Source organism: Palaemon carinicauda, chromosome 37, assembly GCF_036898095.1.
Source record: "Palaemon carinicauda isolate YSFRI2023 chromosome 37, ASM3689809v2, whole genome shotgun sequence".
NCBI classification, from domain to species: Eukaryota; Metazoa; Arthropoda; class Malacostraca; order Decapoda; family Palaemonidae; genus Palaemon; species Palaemon carinicauda.
The window spans coordinates 19,016,876-19,035,352 of NC_090761.1; the positions used below are offsets into that span (position 1 = coordinate 19,016,876).

At 49.2% G+C, this 18,477-nt stretch overlaps 1 protein-coding gene and 1 non-coding gene across 2 annotated transcripts in view; both read right to left on the reverse strand.

The window, feature by feature from the left end:
* Cog8 (conserved oligomeric Golgi complex subunit 8) overlaps positions 1-18,477 on the reverse strand; it is a 393,508-nt gene that overhangs the window by 175,073 nt on the left and 199,958 nt on the right. The window lies entirely within an intron of this gene.
* LOC137629858 (5S ribosomal RNA) lies at positions 10,354-10,472 on the reverse strand. The gene has a single exon (XR_011041614.1). It is a non-coding gene; the product is annotated as a 5S ribosomal RNA (ribosomal RNA).

Consider the following 18,477-nt stretch of genomic DNA (forward strand, 5'->3'; position numbering starts at 1 on the left):
TCGTTGTCCAGGTTAGAGGCAAAATGGAGCACCTTGTCCAGGGACCAGGAGATAGGTTTTGGCGGAGGTGCTGGGCGTAGTCTAGCGCATGCCTTTGGCAGTTTATTGAAGATATCACTGGACAGATCAATCTGGAAAGCGTACAGTAGTGGTCTAGTCAAAGCCGATTTGCAGGTGGAAATCGTGTTGGCCGCTAAGCCTTGTCCATGAAGGTGAATGAAGAAGGAGATGCAAAAATCAATGGTGATTTCCGTAGGGTTTTTTGCTTTGACGAACGAGACCCACTTTCTCCAGGAAGATTCGTATTGCCGTCGTGTGGATTCGGTCTTGTATTCCTCGAGGAAGTCTAGACTTTTCTTCGAGATCCCAAACCTTTTCTTTGCGGACAGGGAGACAAAATCATGAGATGAAGGTCCCTGACTTTCAGTGATGAAGCGAAGACAGTCGACTTCTGTACTTGTTGAGAGAGAACTGGGCCCGGGAGGGGGATCAGCGTGGGCTGCAGCTCCAGGACCAGGGGTACCAATTGCTCCGGGGCCACTTGGGAGCCACTAGGGCCGCTGTCCCTTTGAAGGTTCTCAGTTTGGAGAGGACTTTCAGCAGAAGGTTGGGGGGAGGGAACAGGTATATCCTGGACCATCTGTTCCAATCCAGTGACATGGCATCCACTGCTTCTGCCTTGGGGTCCTCGTACGGGGCCACATATCGAGGAAGTTGATTGTTGTCGCTCGTTGCGAAGAGATCGATCTGAAGTTCCGGGACTTGGCGAGAGATGAAGGAGAATGATCTTGCGTCTAGAGACCATTCCGACTCTATTGGGCTTGTCCGTGATGGAGCGTCCACCGTCACGTTGCGGAATCCTTGTAGATGAACTGCAGACAGGTGCCATTTCTTCTTTTCTGCCAGACGAAAGATTGGAAGAAGTACCTGATTTATCTGGGGCGATCTCGAGCCCTGACGATTGAGACATCTGACTACCACCGAGTTGTCCAGAGTCAGACGGATGTGGATCGAGGGAGGCGGAGAGAGTTTCTTCAGGGTGAGAAGAACCGCCATGGCCTCCAAGATGCTGATGTGAAACGTCTTGAATAGGGGAGACCATGTTCCCTGAACCTGTCGTTGTTGGGAGTGACCTCCCCAACCCTCCAGTGAAGCGTCCGTGTGGATGTTGAGCGATGGAGGTGGGTGTTGAAGAGGAATGGACTTTTTCAGGGCCTTTGCTTCCGACCACGGCTTTAATAGTAAGCGAAGTCTGTTTGGGAGCTGTCTCTTGAGGTCTCTTCGAGCGATGGATGCGGAACGTCTCCAGACTCCCGCGGCATCCTTTAGCTGTGCGCGAAGCACTGGGTTTGTCACAGAGGCGAACTGTAGAGAGCCTAGGACTTGTTCCTGCTGTCGTCTTGAGATCCGTTTGGATTTCAGCAGTCTTCTGACAGACCCTGCTATTTCCTTCCTTTTCTTCTGCGGGATGGAAAGGCGGTGTGACTGAAGATCCCAATGGATTCCCAACCATTGGAACTTCTGAGCTGGAGAGAGGCGAGATTTCTCGGCGTTTATCTTGAATCCCAGATGTTCTAGGAACTGGGTGACTTTGTTGCAGGCTCTTACACAATCTTCGGGCGATGTCGCCCAGACCAGCCAGTCGTCTAGGTAAGCCATCACTTGGATGCCGCGAAGGCGGAGCTGTTGGACGATGGCGTCTGCCAGCTTGGTGAAGATCCGTGGAGCCACGTTGAGCCCGAAGGGCATGGCCCTGAAGGCGTAACTTTTCCTTTGGAGTCGAAATCCTAGGTAGGAGGAAGCGTGATGATTCATTGGAACGTGCCAGTAGGCATCCGCCAGGTCTATGGAGACCGTGTAGGCCCCTTGAGGCAGAAGGGTCCTTATTTGTTGGAGAGTCAGCATCTTGAACTTGTTGTTCGCAATGAACTTGTTGAGGGGGGATAAGTCTAGAATGACTCTGAGTTTGTCAGAGTCCTTCTTGGGAATGCAAAATAGTCTCCCTTGGAACCTGGTTGACTTTACCCTCCTAATCACCTTCTTGTTCAAGAGTTCTAGGACGTATTCTTCCAGGAGGGGGTTTGACTGTTGGAAGAATTGCTGGAAGGCTGGGGGTGGTTGCGTCCAGCTCCAGCCTAGTCCCTTCTTGACGATGCTGTGTGCCCAGGGATCGAAGGTCCAACGATCCTGGAATTGGTGGAGTCTTCCTCCCACCGGAAGCACTTCATTGCTTCTGGTGTCCCGAGGGTTTGCCACCTCGGCCGCTACCTCCCCTTCCTCCTCTGCCTCTGGAGGGGCGGCGAGACGAATCTCTGCCGGAACCTCTGCTTGAGCCCCTACCTCTGGGACGAAAGGTAGTAGCATGTTGCTCGAATGCAGGGGTAAAGACCGGTGACTGCGATACCACCGGCTGGGTGACCAACTGAAAGGTCTGCTGTGGCTGTGCTGCCACTTGGGGAGTAGCGGAACCCGGAAACTGCAGTCTCTGTTGACGTTGCTGGGGTTTCGGTTTCTGGGACTTCCTCTTAGGTTGAGGGCCATCGTCCTGAGAGGATTTCCTTTTCTTTGACATGCCCCACTTGTGGAGAAGGTTCCTGTTCTCCGTGGCGGCCTTGTCGGCAATCTCTTTCACCAGGGAGGAGGGAAAGAGATATTTACCCCAGATATTGGAGGAAATCAGCCTCCGGTGTTCGTGTTTTACCGTCGCGCTGGCAAACACGAATTCACGACAGGCTCTGCGAGCCCTAGTGAAGCTGTACAGGTCCTTAGTCACCGTTGCCAAATGTGTTTTGGCTAGGACCATGTAGAAGTCCAGGACTCTAGTGTCTCCGGCCATAAGTTCGAGCTGTACCTGGAAGGACAGCGATGCGGCAAGCCTCTCCTTCGTATCCTGTTCCCTACGAAGGAGGTGATCATTTAGCCTTGGGAGGTCCTCATTGAACTGACGACTGGCTACGTCAGGCTCTAACTTCCCCACCGTGAAGGTTGACTGGACGTCTTTCCAGTGTCTATCATGGGGGGGGGGGGGACAGTAAGGGAGAAGGGTCTGCACTCCTCCAGTACAGGGCAAGGTTTCCCTTCTTCCACTACTTTCAAGACTGCAGTGAAGGCCTTTTCTATAAAGGGGAAGGTCGCATCATTCGGCGCAACGAAGGTTGGGTGCTTCTTGCTGAGCGCCGGCATCTTGGAGTTGGTGAAACCCCTACTCTTCACCGCACTGGCTAGCATAGCCTGGGCCTTCGCGAGATCGAACAGGATTACTTCCTTCGGTTCGGTCTCTTCCTTTGAGGCTGGTTCGGACCTGAGCCGGACGTAACAGTCCGGATAAGCCTCGAAATTCGGGAAGAATTCCACTTCTTCCAACAAGATCGAGCCGACCTTCTCACTGATGAAGATCTTACCAGTTGTAATCGGCATATGGTCGGCATACCTCCATGGGTTAGTATCCGAGCAAGAGGGGAGGTCCTTAACCGAAATCCGTTTCGGTTGTTTAAAACTCACTAGGGTAGACCTGAATTGCTCCTGGGTCTCACGGAGTTTTCTTTCCATGAGGGCTTCAAGCATCTTGAAGACCTCCTGAGTGCCTGATGGAAGAGGGTCCGGGGTGGCAGAAGTCGAAGGAACAGGTTCCTCGGCCGGTGCAGGAGTCGATGCGGGAGTAGGAGTGGGAGCGACCTCATGCTCCGAATCAGGGTATTCCACCTGATCTTCCTCATAGTCAAGCTCCTCGCCCATGAGGTTCCTCTCCGTCCCTTCCGACATACGTTCCACGTTATCGGAATCTAAGTGGCACTCATGCATGGACTGGGCCATGACGATATCAGGTTCCACCACGATCTGGACGGTGGGGATCTGATCACTGGGGACAACGGAGTCTTTAGATGCCTTTGGAAACAGCAAGGCCCTCAAATCTTCGCTGGCGAGATACGGTCCGGTGGCGTTCTTCTGGAAGCCACGCACCCACTTGCGTAGCTTCTCTCGAGCGTTGTCCCTTGCCTCCGCTGAAGGAGGATCGTCGAACGCTTCGACCAGACGACTCTTGCAGACTGTACAGTGCCGCGGGTCCCAGTATTTCAGGTCGCCTTTCTTGGCGCTTCACTCCGCAAAAGTTGCTTTCGCACTTCATATACTCCTCCTGTAAAAGAAAGAGATCATGAGTACATGGAAGGCATAAGAATGACTTACATTACTCTAAAATTAAGATAACTTAATCTACGTTTTTAAGCATTAAAACGATCCATAAGGTATTATAATGCCTGAGAGTAGAGAGCGGGAAAGGAAGTAGATAGACACATACTTGTGAATCCCGCCCAGCCGGTTACCGTAACCTTATCAGTAGGCAATTTCTTTTGTGGCCGAAGGTCACAAAACGGAAATCCATATGGATAAGCCGTGGTGGGTAAAAGCTAAGCCTCTAACAGAAATTGCCCGCGAGGTGTAGCAGGGACTGAGATCACTCAGGTCCCTGGAGTAGAAGGGGAATAGGAGAAACCCCTTATTAGATATAGGTTCCGGCAATCGGCTGCACTAAGACGCACAGAGTATGCTGGAATATTGTAATGTGCAATCAAACAGCATAGCCACAGATCTAGATGGTAAGACAATACCTATATATAGAAGTGGCTAAGCCATCTGGCTGCAGTATGTTGACTGTCGGCATGTTGTCGGCAGGTATGAGAAGGGGTGCATGTCCCTTAACGTCTCCGGAGGGTGCCGGCAGACCGACAGCACGCCGGAGGCCGGTCCAGCAGGGTGGAAGGCATCAAGACAGACACATTGAGTATCTAAATATAATACCATCGTGGCGACCGCCGGCACAGCGGCGGGTCGCCGGCAGGAGGCGGCGGCTCCGGCAACCGAAGGCTGACGGCCTGGTGAGCTTGGATCAATTCATAAGATGGATATGTATATGGTTGTATACCTAGACCGCCGGCAATCAATGCCGGCATGCCGGAGGCCGGCTCCGAAGGTCGGCCAGCTGTTACTAGGTAAAAGGAGGGGTGGGACGTCGGCTGTATGTCGACGGAAGGCTGACGTCTTAGAGGGGGGAGGGCATCTTATGAAAGAATGTCACCAGAGGTAAGGCGGTATCGCCGGCAGTAGAGGCGGCAAGGGACCGGCACCAGGATAGATGGAGAGAAAGGTAAGGAGGGATGGGAGGGGTAAGACCACATACCCCTCCGGCATCCCTCCGGAGAGAGTGCACTCATGATAGGAGTAGTTACTCATAGCATCCGGCGGCAGGGGGCCGGTAGTCGGCCGGGTGCCTGGGGTAACCCAAGGGAGGGTTAGAGGGCACTCAATACGGGGGAAACCCCCACCGGCCGGACCGTTGCCGGCAACTACCCCCATAGAATGCTATGAAGGGTATGTGTACCAGAGCGGCCAGCTCAGCAGGAGAACAAGTTAGCCCTACCACTCCACCCAAGGGAGGAGTTGTAGGACTAAGGACAGATGTGTATAGGCAAGCCTACACCAAAGGGATAGGTGGGGAGGGAGAAGAAGAGGGGTCTTTCATAGTGGAGGCTCTGTACAAGAACGGCCACCAAGGAGAGGGAGAACGCTCCCTAACCTAGGTTAGATAACCAGAATGAGATTGGTACAGGAGTACCGTCTCAAACTATAAAAGTACAGAACTAGCCCCCAAAGCCTAACCTAGAGAAGGAGGGTTAACTCCTAGGCTAGGTAGGCTGAAAGACACGTCGCAAGTTGCAGGGAGGGAGGAGTAACCTAACCAGATGCAACTGAGGAAAGGCAGAGCCGTTCCATATTTCTCGGTCGCAACCCTAAGGTGGGATCATTCCCTTAGGATAGACAGAGAAGCGATAAATACTCTGATTGTAGACAAGATTCCCCTATATAGAAGAGGAAGCATGGCCACACAGAGGGAATGCCCGCAGGCAGGGGATTAGGGAGCATATAGGGGTTCCTACATTTAGGTTAGGGTGGAAAGATACGCAATCAACCCGGTCCCCTATATGGTCCCCGAAAGCGAAAACACTTACATCACAGTTAACAGTATGTTTAATAATGCCTCAATCTTCATAACTTAACCTAGGATCACTGGTAAATATCATGCATGAACACAAGCACTAGGCTATCTAGCCTAGGGGCTAAGCTAACTATCTAGTATGGGGTCGAACGACGACCGAGTAGATGAGCGCTAAAACACGATATAAGTAATTCCTAGCTATGAAGACTAAATAACTAATAATATAAATTAGTTAAGTGACCGGATAAGGCTGTTCTGGCTAGCTAAATAAGGCATGCAATAGAACAGCGACGCCATAAAATGGAGCGTCCAGGATCGGCACAGCTCCGCCACAAAACACAATATTTTACGAAAAGTAGGAGTTACTTTACGGCTAGAGCTTATTTAAACAATACTGGGACCTGGTACTCAACTTTCCAGAAGAAGGCGAGGCTGAAGGTAACGACATAACGGCGATGTAAGTCGATGAAAATCGCACAAAGGGAAATCCGACCAAAGCAAGGAGCTACAGGCTGAAGGATGAGGACGGACGTGACGTCATTTAGCAATGGCGCCCGTTTCTTTACGTTTCGAGTACCAAAAGCAGCCACGGACGAGTGTAACTGTGGAACGGCTCGCCAGTTATTCTCCACCTTTCCATATCGAAGTGTTAACTCTATATGGGGTGCAGATAGCTATGTGGCGTGTTAATACATACGTCCCCTGTTGATATACGATATCCTAGAGGGAAACCTTTAGGGTAGTCGCACCAGAAGTTAGAATTCTGTGATAACCTGTAGTTTAATTCTCTGGGAATATCCCTGTAGTTAAATATACCCAAGGAAGCTACTGAAGGAACCTTCCATCAGGACGTCATGGCTTGAGCCCAAAAATATATATACTGTATATTATTATTATTAATGGCTAAGCTACAACCCTAGTTGGAAATGTAGGATGCTGTAAGCCCAAAGGTTCCAACAGGGAAGTATAGACCACAAAGAAAGGAAATAGGGAAATAAATAAACTTTATGAAAAGTAATGAACAATTAAACATTTTAAGTCTACACTAAAGAGTGCATATTTAAGGGTAGCCCACCACTTATGTTCCTTGGTTGTTCTAGAGAGGGTTTCTTAAATTGTATTCCTTTTCAGCTGAAGCATAAAGTCTTTGAGCAACAGCTCTTGACTGAGAGTAGTTATTCCAAGTCAAATCTGATCTGTTACCCTTTCAAAGATGACAGGCCACTGGCTTCTTCAAATAAGAATGTCTACAAACATCATTGAACCAGTGGATTTCTGGCTATATGCATGATACAGCTGTGCATTTGCACATGATCTACTGTGTACAATAACAGCTTATGTGTACGACAGGTGTCTTCTTTTATGAGTGTTATTCTTAGCTAACTACATGTCTTTCCACATGGCATATTAATCCACATTTAGCTATTACCTAGTTAAATATAAAAATGACAAATTCGGGGATAATTTGTATTTTTCCTAACCAAGCAAACCTTAGCTATTTACATTGGGTTTACCTTTCGGCGTAGCTGAAATGGCGAGCCATTAGAATTTAACGAGGGTGTATTACCCCCGCGCTAGTTAGCAGGGGGGTAGGGGAGTGGTAGCTAGCTACCCCTCCCCCCCTCACACACCGGTGAACTGCTTCACTTCACTTAGAGGTAGGACTTGCCTTGGGGGACAGGGCTGGCGGGCAAATATGTGTAAATAGCTAAGGTTTGTATGGTTAGGAAAAATACAAATTATCTCCGAATTTGTCATTTGTTCCGTAACCAAAATACAAACCACGCTATTTACATTGGGTGACTTACCCCTTAGGAAGGGTGGAAAGTCCCCAGCCATACTGGCTTTGGCTTTACCCGGGGACTCAGAATCCGAGTGAGTCGCACTCGAGAAAAGGAGTCCCTGCACCTCACAAGTTCCTTGCTCCACAAGGAAACGTGTGGCCTACATAAGCTTGTGTGTGAAGGAAGAAGTGTGACTCGTCCTAGGCAGTTGACCTGGAGTTCCAGAAGGAACTCTGGGTTAGGACGTTCCCAATACCACCTCGTCAGGGTATGGGGGACGCGACAGTATTGACTCAATACTCGGAACGCAAGGAAGCATGGTTTACCTGCAGAGGTTTGAGGTCAGCTATGCAGAGACCAGGATGCTGCTTCCCCAGTAGAGGAGACGATGAAGAAAGAAGTAAGGGCCAAACATACTTCTTTCGTTCATGCAGACTAAAACCTGATAACAATGCCCTCAACCTTCTGCTACCTGTCCAAAAAGGAGCCTGAGGTTAGACCAGCTGTTGTGTAGCCACCACAGAGCGATAGAAACGTATCGATACTCCTGTGGGTTACGTCCTGCAGGAAGCGGGCTGCGAAGGTCATTAGACGCTTCCAGACTCCAGCTTGTAGCACCTGCGTCACAGAGTAGTTCTACTCGAAGGCGAGGGACATTGCGATGTATCCGACATCGTGCTGTAGGGCGACGTGATGGGGGAGGGTCTGGATTCAGGTCGAGATGAATGTCCTTGAGTCCGAGCTGAAGAGGTATACTGGTGACTCTCCCCTGTGTCCTTCCTGTGCTCCCAACCCAGCTGCACGTGAGGACAAACTGCAGCTGTTCTCAAAGATAACCCCTCGATTCCTTTACTGGCAAGAAGGAGAAGGTTTGGGTCATCTGATACAGAATGGCGACTCGAAATCTTGAAGGAGTTGGACCGAAGTGCCGGGACCCCAAAATTCTGAGTCTAGCAAACAACTCAGGAGCGAACCTGAATGTTGCCTTCCCCTATTCTCTAGAAAGGGCGGAGTCGTACGAGACCAAGAAGATTGCTTGCACACTGGCCAAGGCCAGAGTGAGCAGGAGCACCGTCCCCCCAAGACGGAATACGATCAGAGGCCTGACGTAATGGTTCTTGAGAAGATCTCTTAAGGGACTAAAGAGTCCGAACCATGCTCCATGGAGGAGGTCTCACTCCGACTGGGGGCAGGGACGTTCGCAGCTTCGCATGAGCGAAGAAAGGTCCAGCGGGAAGGAAAAAGTCTATTCCTTTCAGCCTGAAAGCCAGGGAAAGGCTGAGCGACAGGCTTCACTGCCGAGAGCGGAAAGGAGTTTCCTCCCGCCGAAAAGCAATAACTCCGTTATTGCTGGAGAAGAGGCCTCAAGGGAAGAGGTATCTCTCCCACGACACCAACCACAGAAGACTCTCCACTTCGCCTGGTAGACCCCTGCGGATGACTATCGCAGGTGACGCAACCTCCGCTCCGCGACTGTAGCGGGTTGTCTCTTCTTGAGGAGGCGGCGTAGTGTCTCCAGGCGTGAAGCCGAAGCGATGCAACGGCTCGTGAAAGATGTTGTAGTGTGGTTGTTTGAGTAGCCTGTGCCGTGGGAAAAGCTCTCCCGGGAGTTCTGTCAGGGGAAGCAGAGGGACCGGAAACCGTTCCGCGTATAGTCACAGTGGAGCTCTCAGGGCCATCGAAAGGTTGACAGACAACCTAGTCTTGTTGAGACCCATTCTCAACAGACAACAATGGTGGGAAGATGCAAGCGTCGATGTTGTCCCACCATCACCGGAAAGCATCTTGCCAAAGAGTCTTGGGGTCTGAGACTGGGGGGAAGAACAGCGGAAGCTTGAAGTTCCAGGCTGTCGCAATCAGGTCCCCCAGGCCAGGACTTGCTGGTTACTAAAGGCCAAAGACCCCCAGGTACTCTCTATCTGCGAGGCTCTGCTCAGATAGTCGGAGAGAACATTCCTCTGCCCGGAATGAGCGAGCCGATAGTGGTATTGAGAGGACCTTGGATCATCTTAGTATCTCTACTGCAAGATGCGAAGGTATGAAAATGCGTCCCTTGCTGGTTGGAATACGCCAGTACCATGAAGTCGTTGCGCACGGAGCGATTCGGCAGGAACTGTAGGATCTGTAGAGGGGCCAGACTACGGCCCCTAAGCCTGCCTGAATGATGTAGAGGTATCCTTCAGGTCCTGACCATAGGCCTGAACCGGAACATGCCGCCCCCCCCCCCCCTTTTCTTTGACGAGTCCGAGAACAGCATCAAAATATGGGGAAAGGACGAGAATATCCACTCCCATCAAGAGGTTCCATAGGTCAACCCCCATTGCAGGTCTAAACGTTCCACTGGTCCCATAGGGGCCAGAAAGTCCGGTTAATCGTTGCTTTGATACCACCGGAATTTAGGTCGCCTCACAGGGAACTTATCCTGAGGCGACCGTTCGGGACTTTAGACGGGTCAATGAGGAAAAGAGACCCAGGAAACGTTCCAAGGTAGGGCTGAAAGCTCTGCTTGACTGAGAACAGGTACTGCAACTCTCCTCAGCCTTGCCACAGTCAACTGAAAGGAAGGCTCGGAGAAGGAGGCAACAGCATCTGGCGTCCCCAGGCAGTCACCCATCCAAGTACTAACCAGACCCAACGTTGCTTAACTTCGCTGATCGGACGAGAAGCGGTGTTTTCAACGTGGTAAGGCTGTTGACTCAATATCATGGCTAGATACTCCAGATGTTGAGGCAGAAGTAGAGAAGGCTCCTAGCAAATTACCATGATGCCTCACTCATGGTAAGGACCCGGAAGCTTGTCCCGGCGTTGAAGAAGGTCGAACCCGAGCCTACCGGAGTTGACCAGACCTCCGAAAGGCGAAGGAGGCGGAAGCCTGCTCCTGAGCGGCCATGAGGAAAGCAGGGAGAGTTCTCTGGGAAAAAACCTGCGATGCCGCGGCGGGATGGCCACACCGCATCTTAAGCAGGAACACCTGTAGTCTAGGCTGAATTCCAAGAGCTTCCTGGAAGATGGATGGAATGGAAACTGGAAGTACTCGTCCTTCCGATCCAGGGCCTAAGGAGTCCTGCCGCCTCGTTACTAGTCTGATCGATTCTGCTGTTCCACGCTGGACGAAGTTTGTTCGACAAACTTGATCAGAGCTGAGAGGTCGACGACGGAACTCCCGTCTCAGAGGCTTTCCTACGAGAAAGGATCGACTGAAGAAGCCGTCCACGACCCTAAGGAGGACCTTCTCCTAAGGCATGGATCATTCTGCCCAAACGGGCAAAACTCTTGCCGACCCCATGGCATAGAGGTTCAGTGACACTGAATTCGCTGACAGAGACGGAGAGATGGTAAGAGCGAGGCGCGATTTCCTTGGCTGACCACGGAGATCGTGCAGGAATCGGCATCGGGAAGCTGTTATCCGGATGAGTATCCTTAGGCATCCTCTCAGCGTGAGACCTGCAAGGGGGGTTGCCAATCCTAGAGTTTGTGAACTCTGCCGCTCCCTCTAGGATTATGCCCCCCCGGGAGAGCCTCCCGTGCTACCTGTCCCTGACAGGAGGGGACTGCTATTGGACACCCTGTCTTAGCTGCCGTAGCCGGTCCGATAACTTAGGCCGATGAGGCTGAAAGAAGAGGCGCTGGAGGCCTGCAGGGTCTGGAAGAAAGCGCCTTGGAGGAGTGAAAACGGAAGTCGACTTCCTCCGCACAACCGATGTCCATGTCTCTGTCCTTGGGCACAAACAAGCTCTTCCCAAGGATGGAAGAGTGTCTGAGCTTGTCGACATCCACGGATGAGACACCCGAGAGGAAGCCCTCGGTCACTGCGTCTAGATGGTTCAACATCGAGTTTGCCCGCAAGTTCGAAACTTGGCGACGAAACGCCAAGGTGCTTGAGCCCGAGAGGAGGAAAGTACCCATGATCTTCCTGGAGCTTCCTTGTACAAAACCTCGGGTCGCAACCGAGGAGGGAAAGGACCTGGTAAGCCCATTCCACGAGATGGAGAAGAGGAAGGGCTAAACCAGTCACCCCTTGCCCGACGGAGAAATCTCGAACGGAAAGCTCCCTGGCAAGACCCTTCCAGGGAATGACGAGGAAGGGCTAACCCAGGTTCTGGAAAGAAGAATATTGCTCAGACCTCCCTGAAGATTCTTCCTGCTCTTGCATGTGCCATGTTCTGCGTTTACGGGGTGAAGACCGTGTTCTGGAAATACGCTCCAGAAGACTCGCCAGGCTGGCCATGTTGCGAAACCCCGACGGGAATAGCGGTCGTAATCGCCCTGGCGCTCGCACGATGGCAAATCAATGGTTTGCGCGTGGCCGAACGTGGAAGCGCCCATGCGCGGGCACACAGGAGTGTAGACGAAAGTGCGCGAGGGAGCGCAGAAGGAGGGCGAGCGTGGTAGGAAGGGCGAGAGCTGGTGGTCGGAATCCGAAAGTTCACAGGCGAGCGATGACCCGTAGGCGAGCAATGGATACTGCAGGAATCGAGCTGGCATTCGCGAGATGGAACACAGTCGGTTCGCGCGATGGAACACCGTCGGTTCGCGCGACGGAACACCGTTGGTTCGCACGATGGAACACCGTTGGTCCGCGCGATGGAATACCGTTGGTTCGCGTGCGGGCGAACATTGGAGCGCGGGCACGTGGGCGTGTGGTCGCGCGGGCACGTGGGCGTGTGGTCGCGCAGGTGGTCGGGAGACCGATGGCGCATAGGCGGGCGATGGCGCGTTGACGAGCAATGGCGCGTCTTGGCGAGCGATGGCCTGTAGGCGAGTGAAGGTGCGTTGGCAAGCGGTGGCGCGTTGACAAGCGACGGCGCGTTGGCGAGCGGTGGTGCGTTAACAAAACGCTAGCGTGCAGGCGAAGAATCGCGCGGGCGCGTAGGCGATCGCTGACGCGTAAGAGTCTAGGGATGGTTAGCGCGCATCGCACTAAACAGAAGGTGCGCAGGTGCATCAGGAAGGTGAGCGCTGAAGCGAGCTGTCAATCAGGCGATCCTGGACGGTCAGGAAAAACCATTGGCGTCCATTGGTGCGTGGCAGGAAAGGGCGCACAGATGTGCGCTGGCGATTGAAGAAAGCTGGCGCACAGAAGGACAGAAGTAAAGGTGAGCGCTGGCGAGCAGGAGGAAGATCTACGGCAAGACTCAGCTACCGGAGATCGTCCACAGCAGGCGAGCGCTAGATCACTACTGATGGTGTCCAGGGGACCTGAAACGCGTGGAAGTCAATGACGATCGTTGACGCGCAGGAGATAGCTGACGAGCAGGCGAACGTTGACGCGTCAGTGGTCGCTGGCGAGCAGAAGGGCGACGCGTGGAATCCTGAGCGCGAATCAGGAACTGGAAGCGCAGGTGCGCTCTGACGGGCAGGAGATCTAGAGCGCTCAGGAGACCGATGGCGCGCAGGGCGCACAACAGGAACAACAGCAGTGGGCAATGATCATCAGGAGAGCGCTGGCGAACAGGAGAGCGCTGACGAGCAGGAGAGCGCCTGTGCGCTAACACTGCAGAAGGGCGCGCAGGGGAACCCTGACACGCAAGGGAAGCACCCCCGTGGAAGGCAACCCTTTGCCCCGAAGGGACCGTTGTCCGTCGGAAGACGAGGTCAGACTGCTGTCCATCTGCACCAGGGGCGGAAGGTCAAGAAGGCATTGGAGATCGATCCCCGGAGAGATCTAAAGAGGAAGGAGCTGCAGGCTGCATACGGAGATTCAAAAAGGCGCCTCTTAGCACCCTTATAGGGAGATGGGAGGCCCTTACGACGTAGCGGATGGTGAGCCTTACGGCGAAGGCGGCCAACAGCAACAACAGCAGAAGAGTCCTCCGAAGAGGAGTCTCTATGAGTGTACTCTCTCGCGAACGAAAGAGAAACACTTCGTAGAAGAGACGGGTCAGCCAGTGACCTAAAAAGAGCAATCCTCCGAAGAGGGGCTCCTGCAGTTGCCCAGCCCCTTGAGCGTAACTGCAGGTGCGACCGCTCAGTACCAAGAGCATAGTCGCACGAAAAAAAGGCAAGAGAAGAACCCCCCAAAGGGGAAAAACTCAAGCGTGGACAGGAAAACTTCCCTCGGAAGGAAAGTTACCCATCCAAGGAGGCGAGCCTCCTGAGTGTTCTAAAATGAACTTGGAGAGCCGTCAATCGTCACGGGAGTACTTCCAGGAGAAGGAGACACGCCCCTGACGAAGGTCTATAGGGGAGGCAGCAACAGCCAAATCCCCAGGCCTCAACAAGACAGCTCACTCCGTTGTCACATTACAGAAACGAACTAGATCGGTAACTGTGAAAAATAAAAACAAAAATCATTAGTTAACATTCATTCCCCCGGGAAGGCTCCGAAGAGGAATCCCGAGGGAAAGGAAGACAAGAATTACACAACAGGCACGTGCCCTCACAACCACCTATACTCACGGAAGGAGAGCTGTAACCAACACAGAATTATAACAATTATAATTATGTAATTATGTAATTTAACCCTTTTACCCCCAAAGGACGTACTGGTACGTTTCACAAAAGCCATCCCTTTACCCCCATGGACGTACCGGTACGTCCTTGCAAAAAAATGCTATAAAAATTTGTTTTTCATACTTTTTGATAATTTTTTGAGAAAATTCAGACATTTTCCAAGAGAATGAGACCAACCTGACCTCTCTATGACAAAAATTAAGGCTGTTAGAGCAATTTAAAAAATATATACTGCAAAATGTGCTGGGAGAAAAATAACCCCTTGGGGGTTAAGGGTTGGAAATTTCCAAATACCCCGGGGGTAAAAGGGTTAAAAATGAATGAACACTAAAGAAAGAATGAAAACCCTGAAAGGAATCGTTCTACAAAAGCCGAAAAATCTACAAATACAATTAGATTCATAAACTAATTGAGACAAAACGTACGGCGTAGCAACTCAGACGTAGTAAAAGTAATGTAGTAAAAGGGTGAACGACCTCAAAGAGAGAGAGAGAGAAAGACCGTAGTTAAACTCGATCGCGACCCATGAAATTACACCATGGTGGCCTAACTGCCGAGGGCTCCACGGAGATATCGTACACTACACACACAAGCACAAACTCTGAAAAGGAAACTTACTGATTTCTATACTCAAATATATACATAAACACGAAAAAATGTTTACATATATATTGAGTAAAAGAAAAGTAAGTGATTAAGTAAATACAAAACAAACAATGGCTGCCAAGCGAGGACAAAGACAAAGACGTCTGTCCATTGTCCGAGCCAAAAGTGAAGTGAAGCAGTTCACCGGTGTGTGAGGGGGGGGGAGGGGTAGCTAGCTACCACTCCCCTACCCCCCTGCTAACTAGCACGGGGGTAATACACCCTCGTTAAATTCTAATGGCTCGCCATTTCAGCTACACCGAAAGGTAAACCCAATGTAAATAGCGTGGTTTGTATTTCGGTTACGGAACAAAAGTAAATTAACAAAACAACGGAACTGAATATGATGCCATTTAAGCATCCACACCAGTTCAAAAATTTTTTTATGAGGGCCGAGTTTTTTTTAATTGGAACTCGCTGTACTGCTGAATTTTTATCATTTTGCACACATGTGGAAGACTTAAAGCAGTAAAAATTTGCAGTTAAGGAAAGATAAGATCGATTTCCACCATTGAGATGATGTTCAAGTTAATATCAACCATATACTGTAACATAATTTGAGCATTTCTCATGCACATATGAACCAATAACAGAATACTGTACTGTATGTGCAAAAGCTCTCTTGTACATACACAAGTAACAATAACATGCATACACAGTACTGTAATATCACTAGAACTATTATTCATATAAGGCTCTATATACATGAGATCGTACACATAACCTACAATACAGTATGCTCGATATTGTGTACACTGCTTGTAGAAACAAATATTGTGCTTGAAATAGGTTGAGCGCACAATATTGAGCGTATAAGAAGGAGAGTGAACGTATGTATGTATGTATTAGATTGAGCTTGCCATATAAAAAGGTGAACAATGGGCTCTTGTGTTGGTAGCCCTCAAGTAAAACGGACTGTCATATCAAGTGTAGAAAAGATGGCAGGAACACAAACAACAGATAAAATGATGATGAGACGATGATACAGTATGACGATCAAAGCTGGATTCCAAAGCACAGCAGAGGGGACTGCAAAACAGACATCTCCTTCTCAAACCCTTCCCTTGTTGATCCCGAAGAAATTACATTTCTTCCTATAAGAGGGTCCTATCAAGACGATGTACCATCGAGAAGTTGGAGCGAACGATATCGTACACATAGCCGTACACCCGCCACATGAAAGTACTTTATGGACCAAAGTAGGAATGGACTGACCTCCAAATAAAGCAGTGGTCTGAGTTCACCATGCTGCTAGGGCACTGTCAACTACTAATTGGATATTAACTTCTTAACCTGCTAATAGCCACCTACATGATACATAAGATTACTAGGAACTATTGAGCAACACCTTCAACTTGATATTATATTTATGAATATAAATCCTGCGAAGAGCAAGGGCTCACTGTATGTAGTTGGTTGGGACAAACAAACTTTCTTATTACTTGTCAAATCAGTTTACATTATGGGGAAAATGATGTTTATTTTTGTCTAAAATACAACATTAGGAAACTAGTCTTATGACTTATAAAATATTATGATCTAGTGTTACCTTGACTTGAGTGAAGCCTATTAGGATGCAAGCACAGGGGTAGGCCTTAACCCAAAGGTAGGTAAGTAGGTAAGGATACGACTCCTAGGTTAGGTTAGGTGGGGAACCAAGGGCATAGGTGGTTTTCATATTGTGTTTGTTTTGCATTTAAAATGTAGTTTTCCAGTCATAACTTTTGGAATTTGAAAACATCTACAATTTGAAAAGCATGAGTTTCTCCCTTTTTTTGCATCAGGACAATTCAAAGTACCTACAGCATAAATACACCAGAAAAACATCTTATCTCCTTCCTTAGGAATATTATGCCTTAGTAAATACTTATCAACATTTTAATTACTGACCTGGTCCATCCGAACCAACTACATAGGCTCCACGAAAATCATTAGAATACAGTACTTTGATGGTGAATGGTGTGACAGTACAATAGCAGCGCAGGCATCGGAGGGTGGGTGGGGGGCACTTGACAGGTTACGCTATTTTAGGCTACAAATGGGGACTAGGTCAAATAAAAAAGGCAGATCAGAATGTAAACAACATTTGACTGAAATGAATGAAATTTCTTGATACAAACTAAAATACAGTACTACGCAATTGATCTCCAAATTAGGTTTCATTAATGAACAGTGCAATATTAGGGCATTGGAACTCACCTAACTGAATACAGTAATACCTTGATATACAAGCGACCCAACATACGAGAAAATTGAGATACGAGGAGAGTTCCGAGCAAATTTCCATTCTGAGATACGAGGAAAAATTTAAGATACGAGGTACAGTAGTTCCCTATGCGGACGCCAGGTGGCCGTGTGTGCGAGAGGCTGATCCCGAGGACAGCATCACTGGGTCTTTCCCATCGGATTTCCGTTGCGTAAAGTTATCTCCGAACATCGGCTGTATTGTTTTTTTTTTTTACGTGTTTTTTGCGTGAATCAGTGCAGAATTAAGTGAATAAACAATGGGTCCAAAGCAAGCTAGTGCAAACAAGGGTAGTGAGAAGAAAAAGCGTATGATGACAATGGAGATGAAGCATGAAATAATCGCTGGCACGCCATTACGAGAGGAGTACGTTTACTATATGTACCATCCTCAAGCAGGAGGAGGCTATAAAGAACACCAAGCCTTCCAAAAGAGTAACCATCCTTTCCAAGCTTCGTAGTGATGTTCACGATGAGATGAAGAGGCTTCTTTTGATTTGGATAAAGGAGAAACAGCTAGCAGGAGATAGCGTGACCAAGACTATCATATGCCAGAAGGCCAGTCAAATCTATGAAACTTGAAAGGGAAGCAATCAGCCGAGAAAGGGGAGACTTCGACGCCAGCGGAAACCTTCAAACCCAGTCGTTGCTGTCTGGATAATTTTAAGAAAAGGACTGGGATACACTGGTTTGTTAGGCATGGGGAAGCAGCAAGTTCCGATGCGAAACCTCTATTAACGAAGTTATAGACTTTGATAAAAAATTCCTGTTTTGCTCCTTTTATCATCTTAGCACTGGCCACAGCAGCCTCCTTTACACCGGTAGTTCAGAAAAACACTGTTTGGCAGTGCTTTTGTCGTAAGTTACGTTCGAGCTAAATATAGGGCCCATCGTTTTATATTCAAACCTCTTTGTTATTTATTTTCTATATTGGAATATTCAATATACAGTAATTACAGGCTTTACAGCTATTAATTTATTTATTATATTAATAATGAAAGGTTAGCGAAGAAATGTGTTTGATATATTTAGTCTGATAATGGGAAATGGAACCCAAGTCTGTGTTCGAACAAAGGCTGGAGTGTGAAGCTACTACTCAACCCTTTGTTAAATGTGTATTCATCCCTCTATTAAGTTTGAATAATTGATAATTAATATCGAAATACTAGCCTCACTCGCAATGGCAGAGTAAAACCAAATAAATCATTAGCTCAATTAAGTAAGGAGGTATTTTCAAAACGATTAACACGGCTACTAACAACATACAAAATGGGATAGAAAATCACGTTTTCTATGCCTCCTGAAGTCCTTGCAAACAAAAGCTCTAGTGTTTTGATATAAGTTACGTTACTATTAGTC